Raw genomic sequence first — 23,733 nt, 5'->3', positions numbered from 1 at the left:
TAAACTGATCCTTGCTCCATCTCCCACACACCTCTTGGAGGTCACCAGAGGAACCTCTGAAGGTTTTCAGTGAGTGATGTGGAGTCTGTGACCTGCTAAGCCAGAGGCTGAGGAGAGCTGTGGTTGGATCTGATGGCATCTAACACCCAGTGAAGGTCTGAGATGGGAATGAGCCACCTCCAACCCTATCCACTTAGTGAAGTGCCATATAACTGGTAGTGAGAAGGAGGCATAGGTTCTTTGCACAGGCATGTGGCTTGGGAAAATGTGATAGCAATATTGTGAAATGTTGGAGACTTCATCCAAGGCGCAAAGATCACCATCATCATCATCGCCATGCTGCTGCCTTGCCCAGCTGTGACAATCCCAACAATCAAACCTGGTTTAGGTTAAAGGCTCTGTTGCATGAAGGGCTTACCTCTGCTCCTGCCCATTCAGTGTCACCAAGACAAGCCTCCTCCTGCAGCCATCCAGATCAATCTAATTGTAGGCAATAGAAAATGATGCTTTAAATAAACCTCATTTGCATACTGAGAAAAACTTCTCAGCTTACTGAGTATGGAAATTACCAGCAGAAAATCGTTTATCGTCTCGGTATCAAAATATCAGAGGTTGCCTGGTGCCTTTGGGAAAATCAATTGTGATACAGCAATATTTCTCACTTCCCCATATATAATGTGATCTGCCAAATTTAATCCAATTTTGCATTTGATGGTCCCCAGTAGGATGAAAAGGTGAAGCTAATGTCATATAAACAATGCCAAGCATCATCCCCCGTGAAATTTTGTGTGACAGTTGAAAGGTGCCGAATTATCCCAAAATAGTCTAGGGACTTCACAGCTCAGGCAAGCTGGCAGTTTGCAACAATGCATAAATGTTGTTCTTCATTTTGCTTCTGTTCTCTCTTTTTAATTGTAAATTGAATATCAGTATTTCAAGCCAGTGGGTGGAGGGATGAAGGCTGACATGCTGTGCCTTGCACTACCCTCAGTAAGGAAATGCTGCGTAGTGAGAATGCGGGGGCAGGAGCAAGGCTTTGCTAAAGCCAAATCCTGTCTTCACCTGGATCAACTGAGCGTCTCATCTGCTGCCATTGTGGAGTAATTGCGTTTGGTGCAAAATGAGTGTAAAGGTAAAGCGTTGTTACAGACATGAGTAATGTCTGCAATGAGTAATGAGGTTACCACAACCCTAGGAGGGGGTGAGACTGGTGAGCTGCTGAACCTGCAACGTGCTGGATGGCAGCAGTCTGCTGCCAAATTACTGGCATTCAGCTTGGGAGCTGCCAACAAGCTGATGGAAGTGCTTCCTGTGGATTCATTGTCCTGGAAAATATTGTGAGTGTATCTTGAAAGCAGTCCTGTGCTTTTAGCTCCTTTTCAAACTGTTCTTTGACAATATTCCTTCATTTGTGCTTTCTCTGCTTTGTTTCATCACTGAGAAGTGCTTTTCTAGCCTTTCATAGCTGGCAAAGGGACAGAGGGAGGACTGAGTGTTTGGCCACTCCACCTATTGCTCCCAAGCAGCCATGGTGCCCTGTGGCACTGTGGCCTGGCTCAGCAGGGACAGCAGGACATGATTCCCACCCTGGGCTTAAAGATTTGGGGAAAGAAAGGAACTGTTAATTACAAGCCAAATGTCCACCTTTCTCTTGCATGGCAGCAGCTACCCTGCCCTTTGACAGCACCAAAGTCCCCTCTGGCAACATTTGAGGTCTGGTTTGGTTCCTCCAGGAGGGGTGGAATGTCCACTCCCATTGCCTGACATGTGAGAGGACATGGCTGAAACCACGGAGGATTTCTCCTTTTGGGATTTATGCAGCAGAGTCACACCTCTGGCTATACCACCTTCAAACCATTTTGATTTGTCACTTTAGGCTGGCTCCAGAGCCCAGCTGAACAGCTTTTCCATTAGCTGTAATGGGCTTGTGGACCAGCCAGGTGCTCGGAGCAGGGCTGCAGGCAGGGACGGCTTTGTCACCTCCTGCTGGATCACTCTGCAGAAAGTGTGGGGACCTGGACCCTGCCCTGAGGCAGGCAGTCGTTGTTGTTCCTGCCCTGGGGTCTCACTGGGGGTGGGCAGGGGCAGGAGTCTGCATAGCTGTATGAGCAATCCCCAGCAACAGTGTGAATTCTCCTGCTTCTGCTGTGAAAACCAGACAGAAAATCCTAAAGGCAAAGTTACCATTAGACAATTATGAGACATCTCCAGCTAAGCAAGCCCAGCATCTGTTCAAATGCTGATATCTTTAGTTTTCAATTGCTGCATTACATGAAATACAAGAAGAGAAAGGCACGTTACTGTTTTAACTCAACCTTTCCAAACAAATCTGTATTCACACTGTACCATAACAGAGGGACCAAGGAAGCAGACAGGAATTTATCTTCTCCAGAGAGTGATCCATCAGTGCCTGCTTCGCAGGAACATTTTTCAGACATCTCAAGAGCACCATGCACAAAAATATACATACCATGAATCTCCTGAGCAGACAAGGGCTAGCTGCAATGACGGCAGCGGTGGGAAGAGCACAGACCAATAGCAGAAGCCTGGCAGGAGAAATTAAGATTATTCCACTGAAAACCCAGCAAAAACAGCAGCAAAAAGTTTGTCCCCTTATTAAGCAAATGATTCACATTTCCATCACCACCCGAGCCCAGCCTTTCACATACATCTCAGCTTGCAGGATGTCAGTATGAGTGAGCACCTCGCTCTCCCAGTTTTGAAGCATCTGGGTTTGGTCTCATGGGGGTAATTGGAGCCAGTGGGAACTTCTGAAGGAAAGTACAGGTAGAGGCCAGCTGAGGTCTCTTAACATTCTGCAAGAAAGCCACTTCTTTGTGGGGCTCTTTTCCCACCCATGGAGCCAACCCAATGTATCTCTGAGGCTGAACTGTGGTTGAGGAGAAGACCACCATGTATATTGTGAGTCCAAAACTCACCCTGCTTTGGGAGATGCTTTTTTTCCACATGACTCCTTGGTGAGTTGAGCTGTGTTGGCTGCTGCAGCATGAATAGAGGCACTGTTTGAGCTGCCCAGAGAACGCTGAGGCTCTGCAGGCTCGTCTGATCAGCAGCAGCTCAACGGGGATCCTGTGATAACAAGGATGCTGAGATTAGTTGCTCCTGCTGCTCGATGTCAGTGTATACTTTGTGCCTTGAGGACAGTGCTTGATTAGGGAGAGAATTCCAGAAATGGCAGATTGTACTCAACTAGTGATGTAAGTAGTAATGTAATTACAAATTACCTAATGCTGGAAGTATACTGTGGCTAATAACTGTCTAAGGCAGGAGAAGGATGCTGCCTCTCCAACTAGTGTTAGTGTAAGAGCCCATGGCAGAAGTGTGACTGCCTTTCTGGAAGTGTGTGGGGCAGAAGAGGAGGGAGTAAGGACCAGAGTGCTCTGGGTTACACCTAAAGCTGGCACTTGGACCTTTTTCAGCATTGCAATTTTATGGCAGGACACTTATGCTTAAATGAGGGCCCGTTGAAACAAATGAATCTGCCCATATGCCTCCCATGTTGGACTGAGATTTTGGTTTAAAACTCTAGCATGAAGAGCATTCCTGTTTCTAACAACAAAAATATTTTCGGCCTTATGAGAAAAGATTATGTGAGAAATACGGCACTTCTTTGCATAATTATTAAATGATCATTATCCATAAGTGTAAGCTTCCAAATAGCTAACTTGGTGTCTTTTTAAAACTAACATTTGTTATAACTTACTCCAAAGTTCCCAGCATATGGCTATAGATTTCTGTAGCTTCACATTCTTCCACCAGTCAGCTGAGTAATTAAATAGCTGGGCTGGAGACTTTATTATCCAGAAAATCTGCAATTGAGCATTTGTTGCACAGAAAATGGACACATTTCTTTTCTGGATGCATTTTGGATGCAGTAGAAATCTGAATCTCTGGTGATTTTGTTAATAGAAGTTTTCCAAGTGTTAAGCGATATCAAATTAAGTGAAATGGAACACTTTGTGGCTAAATATTTCACATCTATGTACAAACTTCTTCTCTTATTGAAGGCTGTGAGTTGCAGGCTGGCCCCTGCATTTCCAGCATGCTGAGTGAGATTTTAGCCCTGGGACACCTATTAAGGGTGATGAGTGTCAGAGTGCCTTGTACTTCTTTTCCATCTGTGCAAGGTAAAATGCAGGCAAAGAGCCTTTTCATTTCTTCATCTCTGCAAAATGCCTTGCAGCTTGTTTTCTCCTGGCCTAGCTGGAACTCTATGCTGTTGACACTGTAGAATAATTTTTCTTTCAGAAATGATTTGTGTTATAGGGCCTGGCACTGTATCTCCAATAACCAAGCAAACAACACACTGCATTAGGGGCCGGTCACCCAGAATGGGTTTGACTCAGCCCTGTTGTTTTGGGGTTTGGAGGTGGATGTACACTGATTGCGAGGCAGGGAATGAATGCTACCCAGGACAGGGATGGATGTGAGGAGCTGACCTCACCCACGCTTTGCCCCAAGACATGGCATATGTTGAATAGCACAGCTCCAGCCCACCTGTCTGCCAGCCAAACCTCAGTGCCAGATGCCTGTTTTGAACCATCAACACTTCTGTGCTGCAGGAACCTGCCCTGATTTGAGGAGAGGAATGGCATCTTCTCATGCATGGCATGGTCAGGTCTGGTTGTGTGGGGAGGTCTGCAAGATCCACTCCTTGCTGCTCTGCATGCAAGAGAGGCCGTTAACAGCTGGCACTCAAAGTCTGAACCCAGGCATTAGCAGGAGGTGGCAGGGAAGGAAATCATGTTATTACACAAAGCTGATTGACTTAGTCTTGATTTTAAATGGTGTGGTGTGTGGGTCCCTCTTCAGGCTTGATCCACAGCCTGTTAGAGTCACTAAAGGACTTCTGTGGATGTCAGCGGTCTTGGGCTCAGGCACTAGTGTGATAACGGTGCCTTTGTTGCTCAGTGTAGTTTCTCAGAACCTGGTTTCTATAATGCAACTGCTTCAACACAGCCACTGAATGCAGAAATACCTGCCTTGATCTGCTTAAACTGCTTTTATTTAAACTGAGCGCTCTCTAGAGAAGTACACTCAGTCAGAGTCCTAGCAGGGCCCTGCTGCATGCTGGCGTACAGCAGGCTTCCCTTGCAAACCATGCTGGGGGCATCTGGTGAACGCCAACAAAATGGAGCCAACAGGAGTGCCATGGGTTTCTTCAATGGTTGGAGCCCTTGAAGCCACGCAGGCTGGTGCTTATTGCTCTTGGTTGTGAGAAGGCCCAGCAGCATGGACCCTTTCTGCTTTGAGACAGGTTTGCTGGCAGACAGAAGAGGCATTGCCTGGGACCTGCAGGAGCACTCATTGGGTGCTTTGCCCGCTCCCAGCTCCTCACATCTCCCCTTATGTGCAGGGGTTGGTGCTCCTTCAGTAGATCAAGCCTATGTGCTATAAAAGCAGACCTTTAAAAGCAGACCTATAAAAGCATTGCCTCTGCTCAGATGTCTGAGTACCTGGAAATCCCTTGTGTATACACGCTTTAAGGTTTGGTGGTTTCCAAACCTCCTCATTCACTCTGATTTCTGTGTTCTGTGGTTTGGGGAGTCCCTGCCTTGGCTATCCTGCTTCAAAAGAGACATAGGAGAAAATCTGCTTCTTCCTAGGCAGAAACCACTGTTCTGTTTCCTCCTTTGAAGAACAGCCACCGAGATTTAACAGTCCTTTGTTATCACTGCTGTTATCACCCGCTTGGCAGCAAGAGGGGAGTGCAACTTTGTTCTCATTCTTTTGCCATAGCACCTACCAGCAGGCTGAGCTTTGTTTGAAGCAATCGTGGTTTGCATTGAGAACTCTGAGGATATTTTTAGGGTGATAAAATTACAGAGATGATTTGGGGCAATGAATTGAATCAAAGGAGTGGCTTTTGGCTCCTGTTCCCTTGCCAGCATCTCGTGCTTTATTTATAGCCGCATGTATGTGCGTGCATTGCTACGTGTTCACCTCTTTCCCCAAATCAGATGAAATCTGCCTGGCACAGATGATATCCAGACTATGTTTCCTTATTCATCAAAGGACTGTTGCGTCATGTTTCATGTCTAAGTCATACCTAGAAGTGCATGAAGCGCAGCTTTTTGAGCTGAATTAAGATCAAATGAGTAGGCGGTGCAACTCCAAGCCTTTGATGTAGACAAACCAGGAAAGTTCTCTCCATGGCGAGAAGCCATGCACAGCTCCCTATTCTTCCAACAAACGGCTTAAACAACTAATAGCTTCAAAAGGTGCTCCCATGAGCACTCACCCACTTCCTGCTCATTCAGAACCATCCATTTAGCATCTATCTAAGATCTTTTCGCTCTGCCTCCATCATGCTGCTAAAGGAGTGATGATAAAAATTAATAGCATGACAACCAGCTGTGTTTGATGACCGCCACTAAAGCTGGCCGGGGAGAAAATTATATTTGGATTTTGGCCCACTTGTTTTAATTGGGCTTCCAAGGTACTTTTCATTTGTATATGTACCTGCAAGCTTTCACCTGAAGTAATTGTTTCTATTAGTCATCAGAATCATAGAATGGCCTGGGTTGAAAAGGACCACAATGATCACCTTGTTTCAACCTCCCTGCTATGTGCAGAGTTGCCAACCACCAGACCAAGTTGCCCAGAGCCACATCCAGCCTGGCCTTGAATGCCTCCAGGGATGGGGCATCCACAGCCTCCTTGGCAACCTGTTCCATTGTGTCACCACCCTCTCTGTGAAAATGGATGCATTGTGGCTGGTGATTGATCTGTGATGTGAGCTGCATGGCTGGGGAAGTGGACTGAGATGCGCGCAGCCAGAGCATGGTGGTCAGCAATGAGTGCTGAGGGCTCAGGTTGAGCGTAATTCCCAATGTGTTTTAAATAGAAGGGAGAAAAGAGAAGGAAGGAGAGGCCCAGAGTGGTGTGGATGGAGGGGAGTAGCTCAGTGTAGCTTTACGTGTGCGACTTCAGGTCAGGGCTGGTCTGTAGGAGAGATGGGGCAGTGCTGAGTTTGGTTGAGCACAAAGCTCTTTGCCATTCTGAAGTAATGCAGACAAAAATAAAATCCCAAATGCTGCCCTGACTCACGCTGGCTGTAGAGCTGCTTTCATGATTATCATGTTGAAAACCTTCATGTCTCAAGGTGTAAAAAAAAAAGCAGATAAATGGAGTCTTCCATCTCCTTCAGATGTAGGAAAAAAAGAATGACAACCATCACCGCCAAATACCTGGTGTGCTCCGACTAGCAAAAGAGATTTTTGCTGTTTTTCCTTCGTGGAAGAGGTCTCTTTGGCTGTCTCACTGATCCCTCAGGCCAGCAGCTCTGCGCATCTAGCAGGGGCTGCTTCACCTCTCTGTGCTCATCCTGTGGAGCAAACAGGGCTGGATGAATGCTAGCAGAGAGGCGAGGCAGCTTTCTTCATCTGCTGCTTCTCTGCCTCACTTGCCCAGAGCACTTCACAATTATAGAACTCAGACACTTAAAATAACATCTGGGTAAGGAAACAAAACAAAGTGTAACTTACAGTTCACAACCAGCTCCCCAGAAAAGAAAGGAGATTAACAGGTAATGACTTGTCTAAAGAAATCCATCTGTTTAATCGCCTTGAAACCTCAGACAGGCAAGGCTAGGCAAATGCTCTGAGATGACCTCTTCTACCAGAGATGCTTCTTTTTTAGAAAGTATCATGAAACAAAGAGCTCTCTTTTGGCCCAATGGAACTTCCCTGAAGGACTTGATTTTTTTTTTTTTTTTTTTCCAGACCAGCTCTCTGTTGGGTTTGGAGAAGGAAGGATCTGGTAGGAGGGTGAGGAGAAAGGCAGGTAGATCCTCCTCATAAAGCTGAAGGCCAATTGCCTGGAGTCTGTCCTCTGCTTGAGCCCTGCAGCTTCCCTGGGGGTGAGAGAATAAATGTGAATAAATGTTAGAGGAACAGAAAACAATAAGAGCCTTAGACTGGAAGCCGTCTGGGAGGAGTTTCAGGGAGGTAGCAATGAGTGCGGAGACTGCAGGTCCGGGTATCTCGGGCAGGAAACCAAAACAGGAACTTTCAGTGGACAGATGCTTTTGCTGTGTAGGAGACGTCAGCTCCGCATTGGCCAGGATCTGCTGGACAACTCTTGACCTGTGGCTTGTTCAATGCAGTGTTTCTGGTAGTTCAGGTCCCAGCTGCTGTGACTCTGGTTCAAGCCAGCCCCATGAACACATCCAGTCCCATGCTGTGAGGTTTGGATTCATCTCATTTCTCAGCTGTGGCTGCTCCTCCTAGCACAGAGGAAGATGCCCAAGTTAAAGCTGCTGAGCAAAAGTGCTCTCTGTACAATTCTATCAGCAGAAGTTTCCTTGGTCACCATGTTTCTGATATTATTCAGGCTCTGATGGTAACGGCAAGAGTTGCTGTAAGGTATCGTGAGACAAAACAGCACCGCAGCATCCCTTCCCCACTCCTCACCTTTGTTCCTGGGAGGATATCAGTGCTCTTTTGCAGCAACACTTGAAATGACAAATTACAAACGAGTCAATTTTTCAAACTTCAGATGCTGCAACGATTCAACACAAACAAATGCAATGAAAATAATTAAAGGTCAAATGAAAACTCGATATCGTTAAAGATCTGCCATCATATCCACACAGACCCATAGTAATTATGATGCATGCACAGTAATAGAAGCCTAATGGTTGCAAAATGTTCTTTGGATTAATTGGCTTTGGCAGCTTACACACTCACATGATTTTCTACATTTTTGCCCATCCTGACAATCATTCTGTGCTCTAGGCAATCTTTGCCTGAGCTGTCTGTCTTTATAACCATCACATTATTCTGGCTTTTTGAACATCATAGTGCAGTAGTTTGCCTCTCAGCACCCAGTATGGTTTAATCATGTCTTTATTGTGCACCGTTGTGTAGAGGATAGTTGTTTCTTTCCTTTATAGACAAGGCAGTTTGCCCAGGGAAGGCAGTAATGACCCTGGAGCCATGAAAAGTGAGTTGATGAGAGCTGTGGGTCCGCAGACAGAGAATTTGAACTCACTTTATGGCAGTACCAACACATGGAGTCACTACAGGAATAATGGCACATCTTAGAATAGGTTAGGGAATTAATGCCACACCACAAATGGAGCAAGAGCTAGGAGAGTGGCTTCCAAACCCACTCCAGTTTGATAGACTCATTCCACAGGTTGCAGAAGCATAGTTGCAGCTGGGCTGCACCCATCCCCACTCCCCCAAAAGCCAACACGCTCACTGGGGCAGCTCTGGGTCAGTGAGAATATGACTCAGAGCCAGCACCTTCGCCTTGCAGTGGTACCACACCACATCCAGAACAACAGGGGGATTTTGAAGCACTGTATCCCTGACTCCATGGGTGCTACAGCCCATGCACTGAATGAGATGACACTTAAACAAGTACTTAAGTGCCTTGCTGCATCAGGGTCTGCATTGCTTGGAGTGAAGCAGGATAACTTGTAACAGACAGGCCACAATACGGCAGATTAAGCCTGCCTTCCAAAGTTAAGGTTATCTGAGCAAATTGGCAGCAGTGTCAGCACTGAAGACAGCTTACATAAGATGAAGTTTTCAAGTGAATGGCAGAAGTTATGCTTTTTGAAACTGCAGTCTGGGAGATTCTCAAATGCTGTTCTATGGTCCTACCAGTAAGACAAAACCACAACAGGCAAGAATGATAGCACTGCTGCTATCTTGCAATATATCTTGAGAGAAATGAGCTAAAGTCTCCAAATGTATGTTCATGGAGGTCTTTGCCAGCTCTGCTTGTGCAAGTGACAGTTCTATTTAAATTGCTGCTTAGCCCTGCATTGCATAGGACAGGGCAAGGACCATGCAGGGCTGAGCATCACTGCAGGAATGTTCCGCCTCGCACGGTCTGCACGCACAGCAAAATGTGTTGTCAGAGCCAGCTGAACTTTGAAAACTGGGCCTGACCGAAGCAAATCTCCAGGGAGAAACTAATGCAAACCTTTCATCTTTTCTTTCTTTCTTTCTTTCTTTTTTTTTTTATATATATATATATATATGGAAAATGCTGCAAACTAAAAGCATTGTCTGCTTGCAACTCCAGATGAAGCCTAGTAGATTGCCAAATCTCAGAAAAGTCTCTTGATTAGTTTGCTTATTTTGGTTCTCTCCTGCACACAAATACAAGGGTACAACTGGTGCTGCACTCTCCCGTTGTGAATGGTTGCAGTGTTACTCTCAGCACTGTTAATCACAGAATCGGGGAATCATTTAGGATTGAAAAGACCTTCAGGATCATCAAGTCAAACCATAATGTTTGTAGAAACTGCTCAAAGTTTTTTTTTAAATTCAAATTAAAGTCCACTGAGTCTAAAATTTGAGTTGTTATGCTTAAGAATACCCCACCCTGCACCATTTGGGCTTCTTCCAGCTGTCCTGCAGTTGCTAGCACAGCAGACAGCTTCGGGAAGGCGATGCTGTAGTCCTTCTCAGCATGTGTTGCCTTGAGAAAAGCAGATACCTTCTAAGAAACACATTCTTTTTCAGAAAGCACTGGAGATAAGGTCACATTTCTGACGCAGCCACACGTTATGGCATGCTGCCTGTTTGTGACAGTCCTTTAAAGAATGATTAAACAAACGTAATAGGCAGGCACGAGTACTGAGGCCCCATCTGTCTGAGGAAGAGTCGGAAGTTAATTTAAGTGACTTCTACAACATGTCGCCTAATTCCAGTGGCAGCAAAGCTAATTAAGATGGAGTTGGTCCAAGAGCACGGCGGTGTGTCAGTGGTTCGGAGGCTGCCACAAAGGCACAATCAAACCCTTACATTAACGAGGAAGTCGGGCTGGGCACCCTGAGCCTGCGAGGAAGTGCTAAGCAGCATAATTAACTGGGTATCTCAGTGCCATTGATAACTTCATGAATATTTCATACTCTTTTCCCACCAATCTGTACTGACAACTTGTGACACGCAACTAGCTGGGGTAAAACGCACTTAGCATGCAGTTGCTGTAGCTGTAAATTTATCATCAGACATTATTTTCTTAAGGATGCTCCTCAAGGAGCCTAGCCAGCAACTCATCTGAGCTCCGAAGGCCAAAGAGCAAGCACAGCCCGTCTCTAATGACTGCTTTAACGGTCTGTTAGCACCGTTAGCACCGAGCCAGCTAGCCAGCCACGTGGGGCTGTAGCCCTTGTTAGGGAATGTTAAATGAGGAGGTCCCTGAGGAGGGGAGCTCAGCTTGGCGGGGTCTTGCCTGGAGGCTGGGTGTAGCGGTGCCTCCTTTTGCCCTGATAGAGGTTGGTAACTTCGTGCAATATTTGCTTGATGTTGTAGGGTAAGGGAGAGAGGATGTGTGTTTGAGAGTTGGTTTGAGGCTGCATCCAACTTAACTTTTCCAGGACCTAAAGGGGCCTGCTTTGTTACCAGTCAGAAGAAGTGACAGCAGTATCCAAGTGGCTGTGCATTGTATCCCTCAGGAGAGAGGAGCAAGGTCTGCTGTGTTTGGGTGTGATCCCGGGTCTGTGGGTTGCATGGGGAAAAAAATAAAAGAGGAAGGAATTGTGCACTTCAGACTGAAAGCAAGCTATATGTTTACATAAACCTCCTGTTCTTAAGTCAAAGCTGTGATTCAAAGGGAGGATTTGGGCTAGCAGGAGGGAAAACGGATGCGTCCCTACTGTGCCTGGTTTCCTTGTCCAGTGAGCACACTCCTCCCCCAGTCCTGCAGAGCTTCTGGGGCTCCCTGCGTCAGCTGTGCCTTGGGGACTTGAGAGAGGGTAGAGGTGCGGAAAGGGGGGAGATGGCTCAGTCCTGCACCTGGAGCAAGCTGCCCCAAAGGCCCTCTGCCTCTGCGTATACTCTCCTTCCTAGGGAAGGGGCAAGCATCCCTGCAGCCTCCTGTGGCTCCCAGCTGGGACGGCTTAGGGCACGATGCTGGAGGCAAAGATGTGAAGGTGGCACTTGGGGACACGGCTGGTGAGGATACTCAGTTTTCAAAGCAAACTTGGACCACCTGGACTGCCATGCACTTTGCCTCTCTGTGCATAGCAATCGATTTAAGACTTGAAATGTGTTTAAGTAGCACTTAATCAGAAAGGCCAAATGTTAGTGCTGCATAATTCATTTTGCCTTGGTTAACTTTTGGGCACCATGCTGAAAAAGATTAATTTTGCATCTCTCCGTATCATCTGTGCAATAGGAGCAGCAGCAGCCTTGCCACAGATATTGCAAGCATGCTCTTACCTTTTATTCAGTTGAGTTCATTTTTATCTCTTTAATCGTAAAACTATAAAAACAAGATGATATTGGCACTGGTAATTGCGTAACAAACCATTGGGCAAGAAAGAGCACATTTAAAGTTGTGTTATAAGCAAAGAAGATTTGGGGGTATTAACGACCTTGAGTATTGAAACTGAGAGAGTGAAACAAATGTATGGGGTTACAGTGCATTTAAAATACAGGAGGGAAATAATAAATCAGATGAATAGTTGTAAGGAAATTGAAAATTGTGGGGAGAGAGTAACAAAACTACACAGAGATTGAAGGACTTATGCCTCTTGCTAAGAATGGTAATGAGAATGTGCGATTTGAATAGGTCTAAACTGCCCTTGAAATATCATTATAACTTATTTGAAAAGACATTTACCATTTGTATGATTTTCCCAAATGTAATACATTTCCTTGCATCTTTGTTCATTCAAAGCTCCTGAAATATGCCTGAAATAAACCCATATTGGAGTTGAAAAATAACATAATGTTCCAGGAAGTCAAATTAAAAGCATTTTTTTAATCAGTGAGGCCTCCACAGGAAAGCATTGCTGTGCAGGGAGACAGAGGCAGCGTCCAGGTTTATTCTCTTTTCTTTTCTTCCTCCTACAAATAAATGACCCAACGGAATGAGAAGCATTGGTCACAAAACCAATCATCCCAGCAGTGTGCCCCAGCACATCAAAACACCACACGTTAACCTTGTCAGCACTACCTATTTTTTTTTTCCTTGCAGTTAGCTACGAGCAGGGCCTGGACACTTGCACTGCTGTGTCTGCTGCTGTTACACGAGGGCTGTCAGCACTGTGATGGGAATGCTGGGGAGGCAGCAGAGAAGCAGAAGAGATGAAGCAATTTAGGACACAACCCAAAGGTTATCCAAGCCATCCAAGCCATCAGGAAGCTTCGTGTTGGTTCCTGCAGCCTTCAGCAAAGGCACAGCTCCCCTCACTGTAACCACATCTGAGCCACTGCAACAGGCATTACTTAATAGCGCTGAGAAGAGAAACAGAAGAAAATTTCTTTGAAGGTATGTGCCAATCTCCCAAGTAACATTTCCAGCAAAAAGGCAACATAAGAGCTACTACCGCTGCAGACAGAAAAGGAAAATGCAGTCTTCTTCACCTCTCCAAAGCCACAGTGCAACTGGTGCTGGTAAATGGCTCTGAAATAGAGGCTCAGACTTTCACCACTACTTGCTCCATTTGTGAATATGTTCATCTTGATGAACTTAGAACCAATGTTGTGAATGTCTTCCAGTTAGCTGTATATAGGAGGTTATTGTAAGTCCCTTGCAGGGAGAGGGTATGGTTTATTTTAAATGGTGATTGTGAGCACTATTTTGTAAATAAAAATTCACTCCCAAGGCTGTTGGTTTTTTTAAGGCAGTCACCTTGGGATTGTATGCAAAGATGCCATCTCTTCTTTTCAACAACTATTCCTCTCTGATCATGTAAATTCCATAGTTTACCTGAGCCTGAAGAGGCAGGAGGATAGGAAATACAGGCAAACGGAGGAGAGCCATTTGCCACCACCCAAACAGGTGACTTTTTTTTCCCTTTCTTAAAGATTCAATGCACTAAAGTCACAAAAATCAAACTTACAGTTCCCTCAGCAGCCATAATTCTGCTTCTGGCAGAGCAAGAGCGAGGCATAAATATGAGCTCCTACCCAGCAGTACATGCTACATACGTGCAGGGTGTTAAGTTATGGGTGCTGGGGGAGCCATGATTTTGAATGTCCTGACTTGTGAAGTCCAATATTCTGGATAGTTTGTTCCCCTCCTTTTTACTCTGTGTAGTTATAAATTATATTACAGCTCTTGGTCTTCATCATACTGGCACAGCAGTTTGGGTTATGTGATTGGCTGGAGACTCTCTTCTCCACGAGGAAGGGATCACAGTTATTACGCATAGAATTGTCAAGGCTGGATCCATCTTCCTTTGTAGCACAAATTTTTAAGCCGAGCTGTGTCACTCAGTTCTAACATTAATGGTGAAATAGGGAAGCACACATCATTAGCAATCTACATGGGAATGTAACCCCATTGTACGTGAGTGGTGATGCTGATCATACAGTAGGTATGTGAAGGGAATATATATATGTAGAGATATGAAATGGATATATGGAGATAGAATACAACCCTAAATGCCTCATGTCTTTTTGATGTGTTTCAGGTTACCACATGAGTCTTTCCTGTGGATAACTTGCCATGTTCTGATCGTGGATGTAAAACCTAAGCTCGTACTGCATCTAAGAAAGCATCTTTATTCTATCAGCTCAAAGCTAAAATCTGTTTATGTTTCCAGGTCCGTTTCAACCACTTTTCTGTTGCATACTTACTTTTAGCCAGAGCTACTTGATGCAAGCAGAGGTTAGAGACCTTTGGGGCTAACAGTAAAGGTAAGTTTTGATTGAAGCTGAAAGATCTTTAGTTGCATTAAAATTTATCCCTGCAAAGGACAGTGCCTGAGATTCATGCTATAAGTGCTTTGCTGAATAGAGGTTCAGATATGCTTTTTGTTGATTTGTGACCACGGTTTGTAAAGTTGAGCTTGTGCTATATCACTGCCTTAAAACCACATCCATGACAGAGTGTCATCTTTATATTCTGACTGCAAATCTTCAGTATTGAACTCTACGAACGTTCAGCTGTACCAGACTCTGTGAAGGCCTACGTAAGAAGGAATAATGTGGTATAAATAAACTCCATCTGACTTTTTTTATAACGCTTTGTGCAAACTTAACATGCAAGTCAGGTGTCACAGTAACTGTTGGAAAAATGTAATGCTGACAGTATTTGGTAATAAAATAATAATCGCTGCATGTATCTCTGATGGAAAGAGATTCACATCCTTTTGAATCCCTAATTGTGTGCCACACTACATTAGAGACAGATAGCTCCATTGTCTCCACCTTTCAGAGATGGGAAATTCAGAGCAACAGCAAGATGTTCTAGAAATAAGCCGGTTTAATGAAGCAGCAAATTAGACTCTTCTATCTCTTTATTTAACATGTAGTCCCTTGAATTTATCAGAGTTCATTACAGGGATGCAAAATAGAAAAGAAGCTGCAAAATTCATTTGCAATTAGAGCTAATGATTTTGAAAATGGCTTTTCATATTTTTATAGATAACGGCTATTATTCATTATTAAATTTATGTCACGTTTAATCTAATGAAATGACATTCTCTCCCTTCCCTTGTTTCTATTGTTTATGGCTTGGGTTCTATAAAAGGAAGAATCGTAAAGATGCTGTATGTTTCTTGCCAGCCTGTGACATGGCTCCTGATAGCTTACTTCTGTGACTCATGTCAGAAGAATGGTTTTAAAATTTCCTTCCCAATTTAATACTTGTATAGCACTTGACACATAACGATACCGAGTAAATGCAATCCTGTTGTTTCACAACGAAATCAGATTTTTCATTAGGACAGGTTGAAAATATATTTGATATGGAGTCAGGGATGGGCAGGCAGAACAGAGCAGTGGATGAATTTGAGGTAGGAGATGGAATTTGAAAGAAGAGAGGGTCTCTCAGAAGTCATGGCCAGCCCTGTGCTACACACCTTCCCTGAGAAAATCTGGTTTTGTTGTAGGTATGAGCACAGCATTTTGAAGGAGGGCTTCTGTCTTGCTGCAAGCTTATTAAGATGCTCTTTAACTGCTTAATAATAATCAAAGTTGCTGAAGATAATGTATTGTCAGTTCGCTTACCCGCGTAACGTCATTTCTCTGTTTTCTTTAATATCTGTATGTATTATTAATAGTTAACAGCCCTTTCTCTAGAATAACAGATATGGAATCACCATTTCTGACGTAGGAGGCGAAGTGAGCTGTTGATGTTATTTTTGAAAAGGATCTCCTGACATGTTATTTCTAATGACTAACGCTGCTTTGTTTCTTTCCATCCCCTCTCCAGTTTCAGCCTTTCTTCTGTTTCTTCTTAATGTGATGAAACCTGAGTCTGAATGGGGAAAGTTCATTCGTAATGTGGCCAGCCCTGCGGTGTTGAGCTGAGAAAGTCTGCGGTTATCATTTCCTCCTCTGGGGCATTTGTGGATGACCATTGCTGCCCCGAAAGCACCCGCCTGCTTGGCAGCCCCTGTCTGGCCCAGTCTGCAGCCATGCAGCATGGCGTATCCCACCCACAGAGAGGCTTTGTACCAGCACCACCTGGCTGGGGGTTACAGCCCCAGGGTTCAGCACTGCTTTTTGCCTCCCCATGCACAAAAGGCCAGTGTGGGTCTCCCTGATTGGTGTGCCACCAAAGGAGCTTACTTGTAAATTTGTACAGCGCATGGCTAGGAATCAGCTGTAGCAATCTGCCCACAAAACTCAAGCAACACCAGAAAAACTCATTATTCAATACCTTATTTCATGGTCTGGAAACAAGAGCAACAACCCCAGCCCTTCCTCCCCTTACAGCAGTGCAGTTTCCATCAGTCTTTTCAACTCCTAATGAGATTTAGCGCTGGGGAGGGATATTTGTGCCAGAAGAACCGAGGCTTCTGATCAAAAAGGCATTGAAGTTTGCAGAAAAGTTCCTACAACATTTGGATCAAACCCATTTCTGTATGGAAGAACAGAGTTAATGCCACCTTAGTGAAGGTTTTAGGAGCTGTCTCTCGGCTCCTATGTTAGGAATGTGTTTGTGGAAAGTCTGTGAGATCTTACCAAATGAACTCGTCAGAGATTCACCCTGTGCCAAAAGACACGTCGCCCTGGGGATGCTTGCACCAGTTCATGGCCTCCTCTCCTGCCCCAGTGCAAAGAACAGCTCCTGCTGATGGAGCACAGGCTGCTGTCAGAGAGCTCAGCAGCATCTCGAAAAGCAAAATCGTCTGTGGCTCTGCTCCTCCTGCAGGAGATTAGAGCTGAAGGAGGGAGTGCAGAAAAAGTACATTTTCTGCTAGCAAACAGAGCCGAAGTGACAGGGAAGTGGCACTGTGACACACACACACAGTGTGCACCTTACTCTGCCGTTCCCCTGATGATCAGTGTTACCCGAGGCATTTTGCAGATGAGTGCAGTTACCTCTTATTCCCAGTAAGGATGCAATGTGAAATGTAAATACTGGAAAGGTTAGGCTGCTGTACAGCAGTAATTACTCATGCAGTTATGCAGGAATAGAACAGCAGTAGATCTTTGAGTTTATGATAAAACAATCTCAAAAATACCCTGGGCTGAAATCAACTGTTGTATACACGCATCGTTTTCCCCTAACTGTGACCCACCTGGATGCAGCCTGAGGCTTTGCAGAAGGGCCAGCAGCCCCCAGCCCTGCCCTTGGCAGCAGCCCAGCACATCCTATCATTGACCTGATGGTCCCATCCCGGCTGCTACAGAGAAGCACCAACTGTGGGGACTGGGACCAAAAATACCCACAAGCCACATTACAGCAGAGCTTCACTGCTTCAGCTCTTTCCTTCTAATTAAACCACTTTGATTGTTATCACAACAGCACAAGGGCCATGGAGGGGAGAACAAGAGCACCTCAGGGCTGGCTGCAGGCTGCAGAGCCTGGAGCTGAGTGCTGGCACCACAGTGTCCCCAAGGGTCGGGTGGCACGGGAGCCATCATCAAACCCAACACCATACATTCGGATGATTAATTTCTGTGCCAGCACAGCCTTCACAGATACACCCGAGGCCCTGATCTTAATGAATCACATAAAATGTTATGCCCTTTGGAAAGGCAAATATAACCCAAGTAATTATGAGCTGCTTTTTTTTTTTTTTTTTTTTTTCTGTCTCTCAAGGTCCAACTTTGGTCCAACTATGCGATATGCTGCTGCTACATGCACATTTTGTGAATGAATCTTCACTGTTGGAGCTGTGGTGGGCCATGGAGGGAGCTGAGATGCTGAGGGCACTGTGGGTCTGGAGGAGCAGAATTCATGAGGGCATGTTGGGTGCTTGCCTTAATGGCACAGCCCGGCCTTTGGAGCTGCCGAAGCTGCTGCCACTCGTGGGAATAGCTGAGGATGGGATTTGTTCTTTATCAAAGACTTTATTCCCCTGACAGCTGAGCCTGAGCTGTGTGTCCACTGAATCCAGCCCTTTCATTTTCCCCCTTTAAGTTTCAATCTCACAATTCTCATGCAGCAAGGACAGGCTTAAGCTTGACTGTCAGTATAAAAGCCTTTTCTTTTCATATCACTTCTCCTCCGCAGTTCAAACCAGCTCCAACCCCACTAATGTCAACTTCAAAGGCTTCCCCGTGCTGCAGCCACAGCTTTTCCTGCGGAGCCCATCCTGGTGACACCAATAGGTGCGTGGATGCCAGGCATCAGCCAGCCTTTCTTCTGCAGGCATTGCTGTCCTGGCAGCAGCAGACTGGGAGCTTGTCCTTGTGCACAAAAAGCCCCAGAGCCTTTTTTTTTCCAGCTGACGTTGGATCAGGGATGGAAACATAAACATGCGCAGCCAAAGTTCTAAGTTCCTTGGTTCCAAGGCCAAAGGAAAGCCCCAGCTCCCGCGGGAGGCAGTTCGTTCCTGGATGCTGCGGGATGAACTTGCTCTTGCTGTCCTCATTCTGGGCAGCTTTCTGCTGGGGGAAGTTTAAGATGTCGTTAGAGATGATAGCGCATGGAGTGATTTCTTTAAATTCATGATCTATTGAAACAAGTCGTATTTCCCTGGGTTTGTGTTTAACGTCATGCAAATAGGAGCATTCAGTTGGAGAATGTTATGTGCATGATAGATAATGTTGAGACGTTTAGTTTTATTTTGAGCAGAGTATCCTGTTTATGCTGCTAAGGAAAAGTAAAAGCCCCATCTATGAAAATTGCTCGTGCTTTTTTCAGATCTGTGCAAATCATTGACCACGTTGCTCTGAGCTGTACTCAGGAAGAGCAGACAAGGGAGCAGAGGAGGGGAAGTCTCAGCTATTTATGTTCATTCATATAGGAGGAGGAAACAGCAGGAAAAGGTCAGCTGCAGGAATTCGGATTGGTGCAGTTGTACAATGGAAGATGCAAAATGGAAGACCTTTTCTCATAGGCAATTATCACCATGATGTGAACAAGCATTTAGCAGCTTCCTGACTGAACGAGGGATGGGTATGGGTGATGAGAGGTAAGTCCCTTGACACAATGCCTGTTAAACATAGAGCAGTTGCAGCTTAAAATGCCATCTCAGACAGGGTAGTAAAACGAGCTGGAAGTGTCCCAGCTCCAACTGCTGCCCTTGGAGAGACCAAGTGCAAAGGATACTGTGATGGAAGCTGTCATGAAGACTGAAGTGGGAAAACGGAAAAGATTTCACAGTGGCTTTGACCATCCCCTAGAGCAGTCCCTGGAGAACCATTGAGAACCCTTGCCTTCCTGCTCATCACAGCATTCGGCAATGCCAAAACAAGGAATTGCTGGTTACATCACTGGCTGGGATTTAGGGTAAACTGAAGGAAATATTTCTTCATCTATAGTGTAGTCACTCCTCGTTGCTTCAGGAAGTTGAGCAACTGGGTTTAGAAAGAGATGGTTTTAGAAAGAGATGGAGCCCTACCTGCACACTGTGCTCCATGCATCCATGAGTGTGAATGCAGCCAGTGGTTCAGGCCTCGATCTGATATCCCAATGCTTCTCAGAAAAAGGACTCGAATCTCCAGCCGTGCAAGATGAGCCTGGCTGGGCTGTGGTCTTCTCAGTAAATCATAAGAATATCTGTTCCTCATTTATCTGCTGCATGGGCTGGCTGCAGGAAGAGCAGCATTAGGAAATAAGGCTCCGTAGGGATCACACACTGGCGTGAGGTTAGGAAAACGTGATGGGCTGTTCCTTGCTGCTGCACACGAACATCATGGCACCAAGATATATTGGTCACCAAGGAGTTCCTGAATTAGATGGGCCATGATTGGAGTTAATAGCAATATGAAAGAGGCAACACTTGCAAAGCACAAATGGCAGCACTCCACCGGCAGCAGCCCACTGGTTGCTCACACCGTGCCTGCTTGCTCCTGTGGGCCTTCTTCAGACTCAGCAGAATTTGGAGGAGGCTTCCTGGCAAGCACCCAGCCTGTCTCCCAGGGCAAAGGGCCACTCACCCTGATGATGCTACCGCATGTGCGAGAACATGTTTTTGCAAGTATAGTGGCTGGACTGGTTTCCACCAGGATTTATCTGCTGGTATCATCCCAGCACAGGGTTAAAATAGAGTAGCGTGTGAGTATATTGTCAGGTCAACAAGAAAGTACGCGATGCTCTCATTCAGTAATGGTCTCACTCAGCTGATCCCCACGACCACATTGCCTCAGGCAGAGATGCTTCTGTGGGACCTTTGGGGATAGGAGATGTTGGCTTTTGGTGAGCAGAGAGGCATGGAAAACATCATGGCCTTGTCCCCCTGGGTTTTACCTCCATCTGTGGTCCATCTCCCCAGATAGCGAGCTGCTGAAGGGATGAAGCACATCTTCCCAGCACGGCGCTCACCACTGCTGCAGGGAGCCAGCCCCAGCCTGCATTGCTGGGGTTTTGCGCTCGTTTGATCTTTACCATAAAAGCAACCCATGTGAATTCCTGCAACAACGAGCTGCCCTTTGCACTAGTGGCTGTGGAAATGGGAGCTGGCAGGAGATCAGAGCGAGGAGGGGGAGCGGGGTCATTTGTCCTTTGTAGCATCTCGCCCGCAGGTGACGCAGGAGGTCGCACTCGTTCCTTGCAAGCTGGGTGGGAGCTGCACCCGCAGCCTTCCACTGCCACCTCCCTGCCAAGCCCAGTGACTCTGGGAGAGATGAGAAGATGTTAACCTCCTGGAGATGAGAAAGAGACACCACGGCTTTCCCTCCGAGTAACCCAATACACTGAGATCCAAGGTCCATGTCAGCGCTTTATTTTCTGTATCCTAACAATAACAGGAAAAAAAAAGCCCACAATAAAGCCCCAAAACTACCAAGCCAGGGTTTTAATCCTTTTCCCATCCAAAGCTGTTCTTTAATGTGGGCCTGGGAAGGCAGACATTTGTTAGTTGTCATGGCTGGAGTGATTCAGGAGCATGCAATTTGCTCAGTACTCTGGGGTTCTTGGAGATGTGTGTCACCAGAGAGATGTTAGAATCCTCAAAGTTCACATTTAGAACAAGGAGTGAAGTTTCCACACCGGGGATGGCTCTGGTGAGGTGAAGCAGTTTGCAGCCGTCCCTGCAGGGCTTTCAGTGCATGCTTTTTGCTAATGTGCCTTCTCGCTGGGATTTTCACCTTTCTGAGCAATCTCACTTATGGATGAAAAGAAGAAAAAGAGATTCAGTGGTACCACAGCTCTGGAGCTGAGTGGAAGCCCTGCCTTTAAGCAGTAGTGGCAGGGAGAGAAAACAAGGAGAAAAAGGACAGAAGTGAGAAAGGTGGAAAAGATAGTACAAGAAAAAAATCTTGTGGTGGAGCTGAAGGCACAGGTCAGAAAGCAGATGAGATCTGCAGGTGTGCCCTCTGGCCTTGAGCTGCCAATAAATGACCCATCCCTGGTGGGAGCAGAGCTGAACAGAGCATCCCAAGGCTGGCAGTGGCATGGCAGGAGTGTCTTCATCCCCTTCCCACCAGCCCATTGCCTGGCTGCAATGAGCTGGGGCTGCCAGGAGTTCGTGCTGGTGTGTGCTCAGAGGAGAGAAGCTTCTTCCCCAAAGCAATCAGTGGGAATGAAGATTGAAAGAATGTTTCCCCAAATTCCAGCGACCTTCCCCAAAGCAACACTATGTCTTCTTGGCAAAAGGTCTGCATTTTTTCAAAAGACATTCATGAAAGTTGCAGAAGGGCAGTGAGTCCCTGCCCGTCACATAAATCCCATTGATTCACTTGCAGTTGTGCCACCCTGAAATGTGAAAATGCAGTGACATGAATGTAGAAGAGTAAATACAATCTGGGTATAAGTCAAAGGAGTCATTTCTCACGAGAAACAAGGAATCAGTAGTTTTGTTTGCGTGATTGCAGCTTTTTGTTTTTATTTTTGGTCTACCGATGCCACAGTTTCATGAGTGGACTCTGTAATCTTCAAGTCTGAACTGATGGGAGGATGTGTACTTTGCAACCAAAGTGATTCATGTGCTTACATGATCCAGTGCAGGGTAAGGGAGTAAGAATCCCTAATCTAGAACATTAGCACTTATCAGTTAAATGCTCTTTTTTAACAAGCTGCAGAACCATCATCTTGCTTCTTACATAAGGTTCTTCGTAGACTACTATGACAACGGCCCTGAAAAGCGGCATAATGAGACACAAAGAGTGCGAGGAACATGCTGCTAGAACAGCAGCTCATCGCAACTATTCTTATCTGACCTCAGAAAGGAAAACACTTCTGGATGCTTTTTGGATGATAATGATGTTTTTAACTCTTACTTTATTCCTGTGCTCAAAGGGCTGCTTCTGTTGGTGAGCCTGTGGCTCGCTGGGTCTGTGAAGCTCGCAGGGCAGAGCTGGGTGGCTGTTCCTCCCCAGTGAGGAGGCTCCTGCAATAACGCCAGAGACCTGGTGGAGTTTGTGGGTGTGCTGGGGAAGACTGGGGGTGGGATGGGCTGAGGGTTGTGATGCTGGCAAAGCCTGGCTGCAGAGGAAAAAAATGAGAGGGGCCGGTGTCAACACTGAGGTGTTGTGGAACTTGTTCCGAGCTTCTATTTCTTTGCAGAAGGTGGAAACCTGTGGTGCTAGAGGGTGTGATATCACCTGCTGCTCCAAGTCGGTGAAATTCAACTGGAAATGAGGTTTTCAGGGTCAGAGCAGTTTACCGTTGGAGGTGCTGAAGTCTTCACTGTTTTCAGCCCAGGTTTGATTTCTCTTGAGGTATGCTCCTGTTCAACAAAAAGTTCACTCTGCCTATTTAGCATTCACTAATGGCATTTAGAAATTCAGATCAAACTGCCCTCTTCTAACCCTAAAACCTGCAAATCTCTCAAGACTTGTCATTTAACCAGCTGGTTTAACTGGTGCTGGAGGTGGTAACCACAGAACAGATGGCCGTGGCTCTGGCCTGCAGGCAGCGAGTTGTCCCCTCCTGGTGGCCAAGGCCCATGGTGGGGCAGATCCATGCTGACCTCGCACTGCTGCCTGCAGGCAGTGCATGCTGGACCCCTCCTGCAGCAGATGCAGTGTGCACTTGAGGCAGTCTTTAGGGAAAAGCAGAGCTTGCAGCACGGGGGAGGACTGGTCATGGTCCTGTACCTGTCCATGGAAGCACTTCATACAGGTGATGCTATTCTTTCCATTCTGGAGTCAGCAAACTTGCACTGAATTCCACCCATTGCTTGACACATAGTGTGAAAGACTGAACAAATTACGTGCCGTTGTTAAAAGGATAGTTTTTAGGACGAGAAGTTAATTCTCCTGTCTCACATTATCTGCTTTTTCTCAGTTCTTTTATGAGAAAATTGTCTTTTTAGATGGCTGATTTATTCCCATTCTTAGTTTTTTCAGGAACCTGTAAACTCTGTAGTGCATTATCACTTGAATAGGCCAAATAATTATCTGAATGCCTACTCACAGACAGTTGGCTTTCAGTGAAATTGAGGCTTCAAGGAGA

At 45.9% G+C, this 23,733-nt stretch overlaps 1 long non-coding RNA gene across 1 annotated transcript; it reads left to right on the top strand.

Moving 5' to 3' along the window:
- Positions 1-1,201: 1,201 nt before the first annotated feature.
- LOC146543435 (uncharacterized) lies at positions 1,202-21,947 on the top strand. Its single transcript, XR_014886416.1, has 4 exons — positions 1,202-1,337; positions 12,967-13,260; positions 14,408-14,633; positions 16,153-21,947. It is a non-coding gene; the product is annotated as an uncharacterized LOC146543435 (long non-coding RNA).
- Positions 21,948-23,733: the final 1,786 nt, after the last annotated feature.

Source organism: Meleagris gallopavo, chromosome 14 (assembly GCF_905368555.1).
Source record: "Meleagris gallopavo chromosome 14, MGAL_WU_HG_1.1, whole genome shotgun sequence".
Taxonomy (NCBI): Eukaryota; Metazoa; Chordata; class Aves; order Galliformes; family Phasianidae; genus Meleagris; species Meleagris gallopavo.
This window is presented reverse-complemented; position numbering and strand designations above follow the sequence as displayed.